General features: G+C 59.0%; 1 protein-coding gene across 1 annotated transcript in view; it reads left to right on the top strand.

Moving 5' to 3' along the window:
- The window catches only part of LOC140425115 (kunitz-like toxin PcKuz1), a 54760-nt gene extending 42334 nt beyond the window's left edge, over positions 1–12426 (top strand). Inside the window, exon 4 of the mRNA XM_072509029.1 lies at positions 11743–12426. The gene's annotated coding sequence lies outside the window, so the exon portion shown is untranslated. The remainder of the gene's footprint in view (positions 1–11742) is intronic.
- The last annotated feature ends 205 nt before the right edge of the window (positions 12427–12631 follow it).

The following is a 12631-nucleotide window of genomic DNA, read 5'->3' on the forward strand; positions in this document are numbered from 1 at the left end:
GAGGTTGGGGGGGGGGTCCGTGCTGGGGTGGAGGTTGGGGGTGGGGTCCGTGCCGGGGTGGAGGTTGGGGGGGGGGTCCGTGCTGGGGTGGAGGTTGGGGGTGGGGTCCGTGCTGGGGTGGAGGTTGGGGGTTGGGGGGGTTCCGTGCTGGGGTGGAGGTTGGGGGGGGGGTCCGTGCTGGGGTGGAGGTTGGGGGGGGTCCGTGCCGGGGTGGAGGTTGGGGGGGGGTCAGTGCTGGGGTGGAGGTTTGGGGGGGTCCGTGCTGGGGTGGAGGTTGGGGGGGGGGGTTCGTGCTGGGGTGGAGGTTGGGGAGGGGGTCCGTGCTGGGGTGAAGGTTGGGGGTTGTGCAGGGGGTCCGTGCTGGGGTGGAGGTTGGGGGGGGTCCGTGCCGGGGTGGAGATTGGGGGGGGGTCCGTGCTGGGGTGGAGGTTGGGGGGGGGTCCGTGCTGGGGTGGAGGTTGGGGGTTGGGGGGGGGGTCCGTGCTGGGGTGGAGGTTGGGGGGGGGTCCGTGCTGGGGTGGAGATTGGAGGGGGGGTTTCGTGCTGGGGTAGAGGTTGGGGGGGGGGTCCGTGCTGGGGTGGAGGTTGTGGGGGGGGGGGTCCGTGCTGGGGTGGAGGTTGGGGGTTGGGGAGGGGGTCCGTGCTGGGGTGGAGGTTGGGGGTTGGGGAGGGGGTCCGTGCTGGGGTGGAGGTTGGGGGTTGGGGGGGTCCGTGCCGGGGTGGAGATTGGGGGGGTGGTCCGTGCTAGGGTGGAGGTTGGGGGGGGTCCGTGCTGGGGTGGAGGTTGGGGGTTGGGGGGGGGTCCGTGCTGGGGTGGAGGTTGGGGGTTGGGGGTTGGGGAGGGGGTCCATGCTGGGGTGGAGGTTGGGGGGGGGGTCCGTGCTGGGGTGGAGGTTGGGGGGGGGGTCCGTGCTGGGGTGGAGGTTGGGGGGGGGTCCGTGCTGGGGTGGAGGTTGGGGAGGGGGTCCGTGCTGGGGTGGAGGTTGGGGGTTGGGGGGTCCGTGCTGGGGTGGAGGTTGGGGGGTTGGGGGGGGGTTCCGTGCCGGTGTGGAGATTGGGGGGGGGTCCGTGCTGGGGTGGAGGTTGGGGGGGGGGTCCGTGCTGGGGTGGAGGTTGGGGGATGGGGGGGGGTCCGTGCTGGGGTGGAGGTTGGGGGTTGGGGAGGGGGTCCGTGCCGGGGTGGGGGTTGGGGGGGGTCCGTGCTGGGGTGGAGGTTGGGGGGGGGGTCCGTGCTGGGGTGGAGGTTGGGGGGTGTCCGTGCTGGGGTGGAGGTTGGGGGGGTGTCCGTGCTGGGGTGGAGGTTGGGGAGGGGGTCTGTGCTGGGGTGGAGGTTGGGGGTTGGAGGGGTCCGTGCTGGGCTGGAGGTTGGGGTGGGTCCGTGCCGGGGTGGAGATTGTGGGGGGGGTCCGTGCTGGGGTGGAGGTTGGGGGGGGGGTCCGTGCTGGGGTGGAGGTTGGGGTTTGGGGGGGGGTCCGTGCTGGGGTGGAGGTTGGGAGTTGGGGAGGGGGTCCGTGCCGGGGTGGCGGTTGGGGGGGGGGTCCGTGCTGGGGTGGAGGTTGGGCGGGGGGTCCGTGCTGGGGTGGAGGTTGGGGGGGGGTCCGTGCTGGGGTGGAGGTTGGGGGGGGGTCCGTGCTGGGGTAGAGGTTGGGGGGGGGGGTCCGTGCTGGGGTGGAGGTTGGGGGTGGGGTCCGTGCTGGGGTGGAGGTTGGGGGGGGGGGTCCGTGCCGGGGTGGGTGATGGGAGGGCAAATGAGTTGGTCCACCTGGCCAGGTGCCAGCCTCCAACAGTTGGACCCATGCGGTCCATGCCACCTGGCTGGGGGGAGGAGGGGATATGGGCAATGATGACATGTCGTCGTTCCCCTCCCCCCCCACCAGGCCGTCATGTTTTCAGACCATCCAGCGATGTTGGCCGCCGCGGTGGCAGCCGCTCATGTCTAAGTTGCCCTGGATGAGGAGGAGGAGGAGGAGCGTGCCAGAGTGGCGGCGCAGGCTGCCGCAGAGGGGCAGGCGGCAGCCGCCCAGGCTGCAGGGACACCTGACCGACAGGACGAGGAGGGGGAGGAGGACGTCGCGGCCCCATGGCAACGGAGGCACCCGAGGGCGCCCCGTGTGTACCGGCCCCGGCAGTCATACCAGGACCTCACGGACCGGGAATGCAGGAGGAGACTCCGGATGAGCCGGGAAACCGTGGCACATATCTGCCACCTGCTGGCACACCTGTCACCGCGTGGCACTGGCGGGGGACACCCTCTCCCCGTGTCCGTCAAGGTTACGGTGGCCCTGAAAGTTTATGCAACGGGGTCATTCCAGGCACCGAGTGGGGATCTGTCCGGCATATCGCAGACATCGGTGCATCGGTGCATCCGGGCAGTGACAGATGCCCTTTATGCCATGGCGCACCGCTACATCCGCTTCCCCGCGGACCGGGCCAGCCAAGATGCCCGGGCCGTGGGCTTCTCTGCCGTTGCCGGGTTCCCCATGGTCCAGGGCGCGATCGATGGGATGCACGTCGCGGTGCGGCCACCTGCAGATAACAGGGCCATGTTCACTAATAGGAAGGGGACCTATTCGATGAACGTACAGGTGGTCTGCGACCACCGCATGATGATCCTGCACGTCTGCGCCCGTCACCCAGGCAGTGTACACGACTCATTCGTGTTGTCGCGGTCATCCATCCCCGGCATGTACGAGGGACGCCATCCCCGGCTGAGTGGCTGGTTGCTGGGCGACAGGGGCTACCCATTGCGATCGTGGCTGATGACGCCTATACGGAGGCCACGCAATGAGGCGGAGAACCGCTACAATGATGCCCATGTAGCGACAAGGGGAGTGATCGAGAGGTGCTTTGGCGTGCTGAAGATGCGTTTCAGGTGCCTGGACCTCTCTGGGGGCGCCCTCCAGTATCGGTCAGATAGGGTCAGCCGCATCATTGTGGTGTGCTGCGTCCTGCACAACATAGCCCAGCAGAGGGGCGATGTGCCGCAGGCAGAGGAGGGCGGAGTGCAGGAGCAGCAGGAAGAGACGCAGTCCTCCCCAGATGAGGGGGATGGGGGCAATGGTCAGGGCAGACGGGGTAGACACAGGCGGGTGGCTGTCCACCGTTACCGGCTGGCCCAGCGGGCACGGGACAGACTGATAGACGCCCGCTTCACTGACTAGATGGGCGTGGGAATCGGGTAGTATGGCCACAGACCGCACACCATGGCAACAGCCGACCACCCACACCCCCCACCCATCCACCCACCCAGCACCCTCACCCCCCTCCCCAACCCCACACACCCCACCCGCATGCACACCACCCCCCCCCCAATTGCCGATCCACCGGCGGCACAACGGGCCGGGCTCACCCAGTTACGGGTGGACGCGTGTCTATCGCAGGCCATGGAGGATGATGACAACCCGCCTCCGATGAGCTCCTGGCTCTACATCGTTGGACTATGTCTGACCCATGGCCACAGTACCACCATCCACCCGGACCATCCCTGCATGCGGCTGTGACACTGCAGCGCACGGTCCCGTCCTCTGCCCGGGGGATGTTGATGGCGGCCCAGGGGGAAGGGGGCAGACTCACCTGGGGCTGAGGTAAGACCACCCGTCACACACACACTTGCGCTCAACGTACATGACACGCCCGCACACTTTGGACAGAGCACAAAGGCAGCTTCGGTAGGTGTAACATTGACTTTAATAACCAAAGGAGTTCATGCACGTGCCCTAGCCCCTAAAACTCATCTGTGCCCTGCACCCGTGCCAACTTACTCAGTGTCTAATTGTTTGGCCTTACGAGCCCTTTGACTACGTCTACGTGGTTCCCCAGACGGTACAGCAGAACTGGAGGTGGACTCCTGTGATTCCTGCCCTCTGACACTGGATCCCTTTGGCGGCCGTTTCCTGGGGCGTCCTGGCCTAGATGGGCCAGGCTGCGGCCCGGGCGACTGGGATGGCGAGCTGCCAGCTTGTCCTGCCCGTTGCCCACCCGATGCACCTGGGACGGAAGGGGGGGAGTCCGAGGTGTCGCGGTGCACCGGGACCTCCCCTACAGAGGGAGCCGGGACGGACCACACCACCTCCTTCTCCCTCGGGGTGCCCGATGGCCCCCAGGCCTCTACAGGGGTGGGGGATGCGAATGGACTGGCCATCCGACGCGCCCCCGACATCTGGCGCTGCCAGTCCTGGAGGCCCGTGCTGGTATCGACAGGGGTCTGCAGGTTTGCAGCCATGGAGCCCAGGAGGTTGGCAAACCCTGTCGGTGACAGTGCGACGCCGGCTCGCACATGGCCACTGGCGCCGATGCCCTCAGCGATGGCCTGCTGAGACTGGGCCATGGCCTGCTGAGACTGGGCCATGGCCTGCAGAGACTGGGCCATGGCCTGCAGAGACTGGGCTATGGCCTGCTGAGACTGGGCATTGGCCTGCTGAGACTGGGCTATGGCGTTGAGCGCCTCTGCCATCTGGCGCTGGCACTGGCTCATGGCCTCCTGTGAGAGGGCAGCCATTTCCTGGGCCACAGACGCCGCCTGCACGGAAGGCCCCAGGCCTCGCATACCGTTCCCCATGTCTGACACCGTCGCACCCATTGCCTCCACCGCGGACGCCACCCGTGCGGTGTCAGCCTGGGTGGCACGCATGACCGGGACCACTCCCAGCTCCTGGGCGCTGGTGGACTCCTCCACCTGCGACCGCAGCCGCCGCAAGCCACCCGTCACCCTATTCGCTCGTCTCCGTGTCGGTGGTTGCATCGGATCTATGTGTGGGTGTGGTAACTGCAGGAACCCGGGATCCATCTGGGCGGCAGATGTTCGCTTGGCCTGGGCTGCCCTCCGACCACCCGGTCCCTCTGCTGCTCCTACCTCCACCTGCTGTACCGGGACGGCTGTGTTGTGCGCACCAGTGAGTGTACCAGACGCCTCATCACTAAAGTGCCCAACCGTGGTGAGTGTTTCTGCGATGGTGGAGGGTGTTGGTGACAGCAGTGGCGTTGTGTCGTGCTCTTCGTCCCACTCTGACTCCATGTCACTTTGGGGTGGGGGTTCGTCTCCACCCATCCACTCTGAGTCACTGTCCGGTATTTCGTCTTCCCGGGTAGGGGTGTCCTGGGTAGCGCTGTCCCGGGTAGGGGTGTCCTGGGTAGTGGTGTCCTGGATAGTGGTGTCCTGGGTAGTGGTGTCCTGGCTCGGATGTGACGGGGGCCTGTGGCTGCCCCCCTCATCGCTGGGTGGTCGCTCCCGCACGTGACGGGGGTGTCGTCTCCCTGTTGCTCCAGGTCTCTCCGTCTCCTGTGGTCTCCGAGGGGCATCCTGCGGGCGTCGCATGCTGGAGGGTCCGGGTCTCTCCGTCTCCCGTGGTGTGCGAGGGGCATCCTGCGGGCGTCGCATGCTGGAGGGTGCGGGTCTCTCCGTCTCCTGTGGTCTCCGAGGGGCATCCTGCGGGCGTCGCATGCTGGAGGGTCCGGGTCTCTCCGTCTCCCGTGGTGTGCGAGGGGCATCCTGCGGGCGTCGCATGCTGGAGGGTCCGGGTCTCTCCGTCTCCCGTGGTGTGCGAGGGGCATCCTGCGGGCGTCGCATGCTGGAGGGTCCAGGTCTCTCCGTCTCCCGTGGCGTGCGAGGGGCATCCTGCGGGCGTCGCATGCTGGAGGGTGCGGGTCTCTCCGTCTCCTGTGGTCTCCGAGGGGCATCCTGCGGGCGGTGTGCATCTGCGGGGATGGGTGCCTGGACGTTTGGTCCTGCGATACACAATGAAGCATGCATGGTTAGACATCAGGCAGTGATCAGGTGATACGGGGGAGGGGGATATTGGGGAGGGGGGATATGGGGACGGGCTGTTGATGGCTCACTTGCTCGTGGGCCCCCGACCTCTGCATCAGCAACCTCCCGGTCTTCAGGTCCGCCAGCCAGTTCCAGGGCCCTTTCCTCGTGTACGGTCAGTGGCCTCTCATCAGCGGGCCCTCCTCCAGTCCTCACATGCTCCCTATTGTTGTGTGCGCGCTTCTCCTGTGGGGGGGGGGGGGTGGTGGCAGGGGTAAAAGGCAACAGTGTTAGGCAGGTATATGAATGCACGCCATCGGTTGCGCGTGCATTGCAGAGGTTAAGGTTAGGCTGGATTCACTTGGGGATATGGGGGAGGGGGGATATAGGGAGGGGGATATGGGGGAGGGGGGATATGGGGGAGGGGGGATATGGGGGAGGGTGGATATGGGGGAGGGGGGATATGGGGGAGGGGGGATATGGGGGAGGGGGGATATGGGGGAGGGGGGATATGGGGGGGATATGGGGGGGATATGGGGAGGGGGATATGGGGGAGGGGGGATATGGGGGAGGGGGGGATATGGGGGAGTGGGGATATGGGGGGGATATGGGGGGGATATGGGGGGGATATGGGGGAGGGGGGATATGGGGGAGGGGGGGATATGGGGGAGGGGGGGATATGGGGGAGGGGGGATATGGGGGAGGGGGGAGGGGGGATATGGGGGAGGGGGGATATGGGGGAGGGGGTTTTATGCGGAGGGGGGGATATGGGGGAGGGGGGATATGGGGGAGGGGGGGGTATGGGGGTGGGGGGATATGGAGGAGGGGGGATATGGGGGAGGGGGGATATGGGGGAGGGGGGATATGGGGGAGGGGGGTATGGGGGAGGGGGGATATGGGGGAGGGGGGATATGGGGAGGGGGGATATGGGGGAGGGGGGGATATGGGGGAGGGGGGGATATGGGGAGGGGGGATATGGGGGAGGGGGGGATATGGGGGAGGGGGGTATATGGGGAGGGGGGATATGGGGGAGGGGGGATATGGGGGAGGGGGGATATGGGGGAGGGGGATATGGGGGAGGGGGGATATGGGGGAGGGGGGATATGGGGGAGGGGGGATATGGGGGAGGGGGGATATGGGGGAGGGGGATATGGAGGAGGGGGGATATGGGGGAGGGGGGATATGGGGGAGGGGGGGATATGGGGGAGGGGGGGATATGGGGGAGGGGGGGATATGGGGGAGGGGGGGATATGGGGTAGGGGGGATATGGGGAGGCTCACCCTGCCTGCTCTGACGAGGTCGTTCACCTTCTTGTGGCACTGGGTGCCTGTCCGTGGTGTCAGGGCCACAGCGGTGACGGCCTCTGTCACTTCCCTCCACAGACGCCGGCTGTGGCGTGGGGCAACTCTGCGGCCGTGCCCGGGATACATGGCGTCCCTCCTCTGCTCCACCGCGTCCACGAGCGCCTCCACATCGCGTGACTCGAACCTCGGGGCTGAGCCACGGCCAGCCATCAAGTCGGGTGTTGTGGTCGGCTGTTCCGGTCGGGTGGGGGGGAGCTGCGCAGTCTTATGAGCCGTCACGCCGTGCAGCGCGTATGACGCTGCACGGCGTGAACCACTGCGCAAGCGCGGATCCCGTTACGTCGCTGCTAGCCCATTTCGGGCCGCAGACTATCGGCCCATTTTTATGACGTGACGCAAGTGGGATTTGTGCCGTTTTTTGCGCCGATCGGCGGACTTTCCGCCGATAATGGAGAATTTCGCCCCTTAATCCTGTCATGACTCGCTAAAGACGAATTTAAAAAAGTTATTTTCAGGCATCAATCTGTTCACTTCCCCCAATCCCAGAGGCAGCTTTCCCTTTGAACAAAAACCCAAAATACTGCAGGTGCTGGAAATCTGAAAGAAAAATCGAAATAGTTGGAGATACTGAGCAGGTCAGGCAGCATCTGTCGAGAGAGCACAAACCAGTCAATGATTCTGACATGTGGGGTGAAATTCTCCGATCCCCCACCGGGTCGCACCTTTGGGGCGGCGCGATGCCTGTCTGATTTGCGCCGTTTTGGGCGCCAGTCGGCGGACATCGTGCCGTTTCCGGAGAATTTCGCCCGTGATCTTTCATCAAAACCAAATCATCAGATAATTTGTATTCTCTTTATAGATGCTGTCTGACTTGTCGCCACCATTTTTGTTTTCGTGGTTTCTTGCAAATTTCAATGGTCTCTGCACACTCCTCTGAAATGCTTAAAGTAATTGCACAAACCCAGGAAACTCCTTTTTTATTTCCTGTTGATCAGTATCTGCAAATGCAGCATAACGTGAACATGGCCCATCTGACTCTAATCGTAACCTCATATTGCTGCCTCCCTGATAATCTTTCTCCCCTGTGTAAGTTAAGAATCTATATAGCTCTGCTTTAAAAATATTCTAAGATTTTGCTTCCACTGTTTTTTGAGGAAGTGAGTCCCAGAGACTCATAACCGTAAGGGTGCGATTCAGTGGATTTTGAATGGCATGTTTATCGGGGTGTTGTTCTGTGCCTGCAGGGCTGAGAAAGACCCTGCCATTCAAAGGCATCTTACCATTTTTTTTGGCCTGGCAAGGAACTCCCTGACAAGGCCACTCTTTAAGTCATTTCTCCTCGCTGAAGACTACTCATAGATTGGGGCTTCATTTTTAAAGGCAGCCCTGATCTTTTGATCCACTCAGTTTCCCCACCGCAGTCTGCGAACCCCCACCACCTCATCCAACATCCCTCTTCCAGGGTCCTCGAGCACCCCACGCCACCTCGTACGGGCATGGCCCTCAAGGGCCCAACCCTGACATGGGCAACCTGGCATTTTGGCACTGCCAGCCTGACAGCTTGGAAGTACCCCTGCCAGCCTGGCCATTCCACCTGGGAACACTGGCAGTGCCAGGGTAGCAGGTCGGCAGTGCCAAGATGCCAGACTGGCAGCGCCAGTGTGCCAGGTACAGACGAAGTGCCAAGGTACTACCCTGCCCAGTGCCCGAACAGCCGGGGGCCTCAATTCCCTAGCGACACCCCGCCCACGTACCATCACAACTGGTTCACGACTTTGTGAACCAGTATTAAACGGTGCCTGGTTCAGGCCTCACTGGGAAGGTTATGGGATTCCGCTGAATATCGTGAGATGTTTCGAGCATCACGAATCCTGCAAGATGCCTCTTGCAAGATTCAACAGCCTTGTCTTGACACCAAGTCGGGCGCAACGGGGCCGCTGAATCGCGTACTAAATATTTCTCCTCGCCACTATCTTAAATGAGTGACCAATTATTTTTAAACAGTGATCCCTAGTTCTAGATTCCCCCACAAGGGTAAATAGCCTCTCTACGTCCACCCTGTCAATACGCCTCAGGATCGAACAAGTTGTTTCTTACCCTTCTAAACTCTTGTGGATACAAATCTAGTCACTCCTTGCTTTCCTCAGAAGAAGCCCACCTATTCCTTATATTAGTCTGATAAATCTTCTTTGAACTGCTTCTGAAGCATTTATATCTTTCCTTAAATATGGAGACCATGGGCGTCATTCTCCGACCCCCCGCCGGGTCGGAGAATGGCCGTTGGCCGCCGTGAATCCCGCCCCCGCCCCCGCCGAAGTCTCCGGTACCGGAGATTGGGCGGGGGCGGAAATCGGGCCGCGCTGGTTGGCGGGACCCCCCGCTGGATTCTCCGGCCCAGATGGGCCGAAGTCCCGCCCAGAAATTGCCTGTCCCGCCGGCGTAAATCAAACCTGGTATTTACCGGCGGGACCAGGCAGCGTGGGCGGGTTCCGGGGTCCTGGGGGGGGGGGGGCGCGGGGCGATCTGACCCTGGGGTGGCCTGGCCCGCGATCGGGGCCCACCGATCCGCGGGTGGGCCTGTGCCGTGGGGGCACTCTTTCCCTTCCGCCTCCGCTACGGCCTCCACCATGGCGGAGGCGGAAGAGACTCTCCCCACTGCGCATGCGCGGGAAACTGACAGCGGCCGCTGACGCTCCCGCGCATGCGCCGGGAAACTGTCAGCGGCCGCTGGCGCTCCCGCGCATGCGCCGCATTTCCGCGCCAGCTGGCGGGGCAACAAACGCCATTTCCGCCAGCTGGCGGGGCGGAAGTCCCTCCGGCGTCGGCCTAGCCCCTCAATGTTGGGGCTAGGCCGCCAAAGATGTGGAGCATTCCGCACCTTTGGGCCGGCGCGATGCCCATCTGATTGGCGCCGTGTTTGGCGGCAGTCGGCGGACATCGCGCCGTTGGGGGAGAATTTCGCCCCATACTTTACAGAATACTCTGTGGTCTCACCAATTCCCTGTACAATTGAAATATGATGTGACTTGAAGTATAGCATAACCTCCCTACTTTTGTAATCAATTCCCTTCACAATAAACAATAACATTCTATTAGCTTTCCTAATTACTTGCTGTACCTGTACACCATCCTTTTGTGATTTATGCATAAGTGCAGCCATTTTGAAACTAAGGATTGTGACCTGTGGTTGGGTTAAGGTCGGCATCATCGGTTGCAAAGGTCAGCCGGCGTGAGTCGTGAAGATCCGACGGCATGGGTCGCGAAGGTCAGGCGGCGTGGGTCCCGAAGGTCAGCATGGGTCCCGAAGGTCAGCCTGGGTCCCAAAGGTCAACCAGTTGGTAAAAGTTGGTCCCAGGAAAAAAAGTATGTAAAGCTCTGCACAGGACACAGAGATCTTCCCGCAATCTCTCATTGTTCAGAGTATAAGTTTCTCCTTATTGTTGTTGCAAAAATGGACAATTTCACATTTTCACACATTATACTCCATGTGCCAGATTTTTGCCCAATCACTTAACCTATTTATGTCCCTTTGTGGCCTTCTTATGTCCTCTTCATAATTTGTTTTCCTATTTATCATCGTGTGATCAGCAAATATAACAATCATACATACATAGAACATACAGTGCAGAAGGAGGCCATTTGAGTCTGCACCGACCCACTTAAGCCCTCATTTCCACCCTATCCCCATAACCCAATAATCCCTCCTAACCTTTTTTGGACACTAAGGGCAATTTAGCGTGGCCAATCCACCTAACCTGCACATCTTTGGACTGTGGGAGGAATCCGGAGCACCCGGAGGAAACCCACGCAGACACAGGGAGAACGTGCAGACTTCGCACAGACAGTGACCCAGCGGGGAATCGAAGCTGGGACCCTGGCGCTAGAAGCCACAGCGCTAGCCACTTGTGTACCATGCTGCCCATACCTTTAGTCTCTTTATCCAATTCAGTTCCATAAATAGAAAAGGTTGAAGCCCCAGCTCTGATCACTGTGGTACACCACTTGGTACATCCCACCAACCAGACGATGGCCCATTTATGCCAGCTCTCTGTTTCCTGTTAGCTAGCCAAGCTTCTATCGATGCAATATGTTAAGCTCTACACCATGAGCTTTTAATTTTTGCAATAATCTTTGATGTGGCACCTTAGCAAATGTGTTCTGGAAATATAAGTACAGTACATCCACCAGTTCCCCTTTAGACACAGCACATGTGACTCCTTCAAAGAACTCCAATTATTTGATTCAACGTGACTTTCTTTTCACAAAACCAGGATAACTCTATCGGATTGGCTTGAATTTTCCAAGTGCCCGATAACATTTTTAGTTGTGACTGTTGTGATAAACTAAGCAGTCTTGCATAGTGAGTTTCCTCCTTACTGTCCGCTGAAACCTTCTTCCCTGATTATTAATGTGCCACAGAGACACCTGTTTAAATACATCCCAGAAGATTTTTGTGCTGAAACTTGTTTGGACTTGGATCCTTCTTGAATAACGTTGGGATCAAATTACTAAAATAGAATATGCTTTATTGTGAGTGAATTTTTCTTTGAAAATATCCTCACACATTATGAGAGAATATTTAAAAGTCAATTCCACGTTAAACAATCCCAAACTCAGGGATGCTGAATATATGGAATGGGCAATGCGCTGACCAATATTTCTTTCCTTGACATGTTGTTTCCATTTTGGCAGGTGACAGGAAAACAATGAAAATCAAAGAAGTTCCTGCTGCAAAAGAGAAATTGATTATTTAAACACAATCAAAGAAATCAGTTCTTAAAAAATCCAGTGATAAAAATTAGACTCTTCTTCGTAAGAAGTTCTTGAGTTCCTACATTTTTAATCTTGATCAAAGTCTTCCCTGCAGTGATTTATTTCAGTCCATTTAAGTGCAAAACACTTGAAATATTTATTCCTCTGTTAATTACCTCTTAAATTCGAAAGTGCCAGTAATTTACCTCCTGTACTGTATTTGAATGGTGCTACCCTCTACTTTGGGCTATTTGTGACTGTCAGCGCCACAACGAGGACATAAAACTTCAGCACCATTTGTGAGCAGAGTTACATCGGGGAAACCCTGAGCTCTGAGTTAAATAGAAAATATTTTCAAAAGGAAACCATTGATGTTTCTGATTGGTAAAATTACAATGTTGCTTTGAATGGTTCGACTCCCTTTAAATCCTGTCGCTCTTTAAGAGCTACTGATTTATTTTAATGCATTTTAGAATAAGGGAAATCTGACAAGTGAAGCATATATTTCAAAGATGGTGCCCTGGTGGAATATATTTTGTTTTGCAACTGTTATGAACTGTGTTGAAAGGATATAATCATTTATGTTCCAATACAAAACAAAATTAAAATTGATTGAATTGCAAATGATGCGTGTGTGAATAGATTTATATCTGTCGATTATGTGATGACATTTCTGAACCTTTTACACAGAAATGTTTGTAACTCTACAGGACCATTTTATCATTTGGTGAAGCGTTTTCAATGATTTCACAGGGGCTCCAATGTAGACCTTTGTTGTGATTCAAACACCGCATCACGCCCGGCCCGGAGCTGGCTCTGACGATGAATA

The sequence above is a fragment of the Scyliorhinus torazame genome, chromosome 6 (genome assembly GCF_047496885.1).
Source record: "Scyliorhinus torazame isolate Kashiwa2021f chromosome 6, sScyTor2.1, whole genome shotgun sequence".
Classification (NCBI taxonomy): Eukaryota; Metazoa; Chordata; class Chondrichthyes; order Carcharhiniformes; family Scyliorhinidae; genus Scyliorhinus; species Scyliorhinus torazame.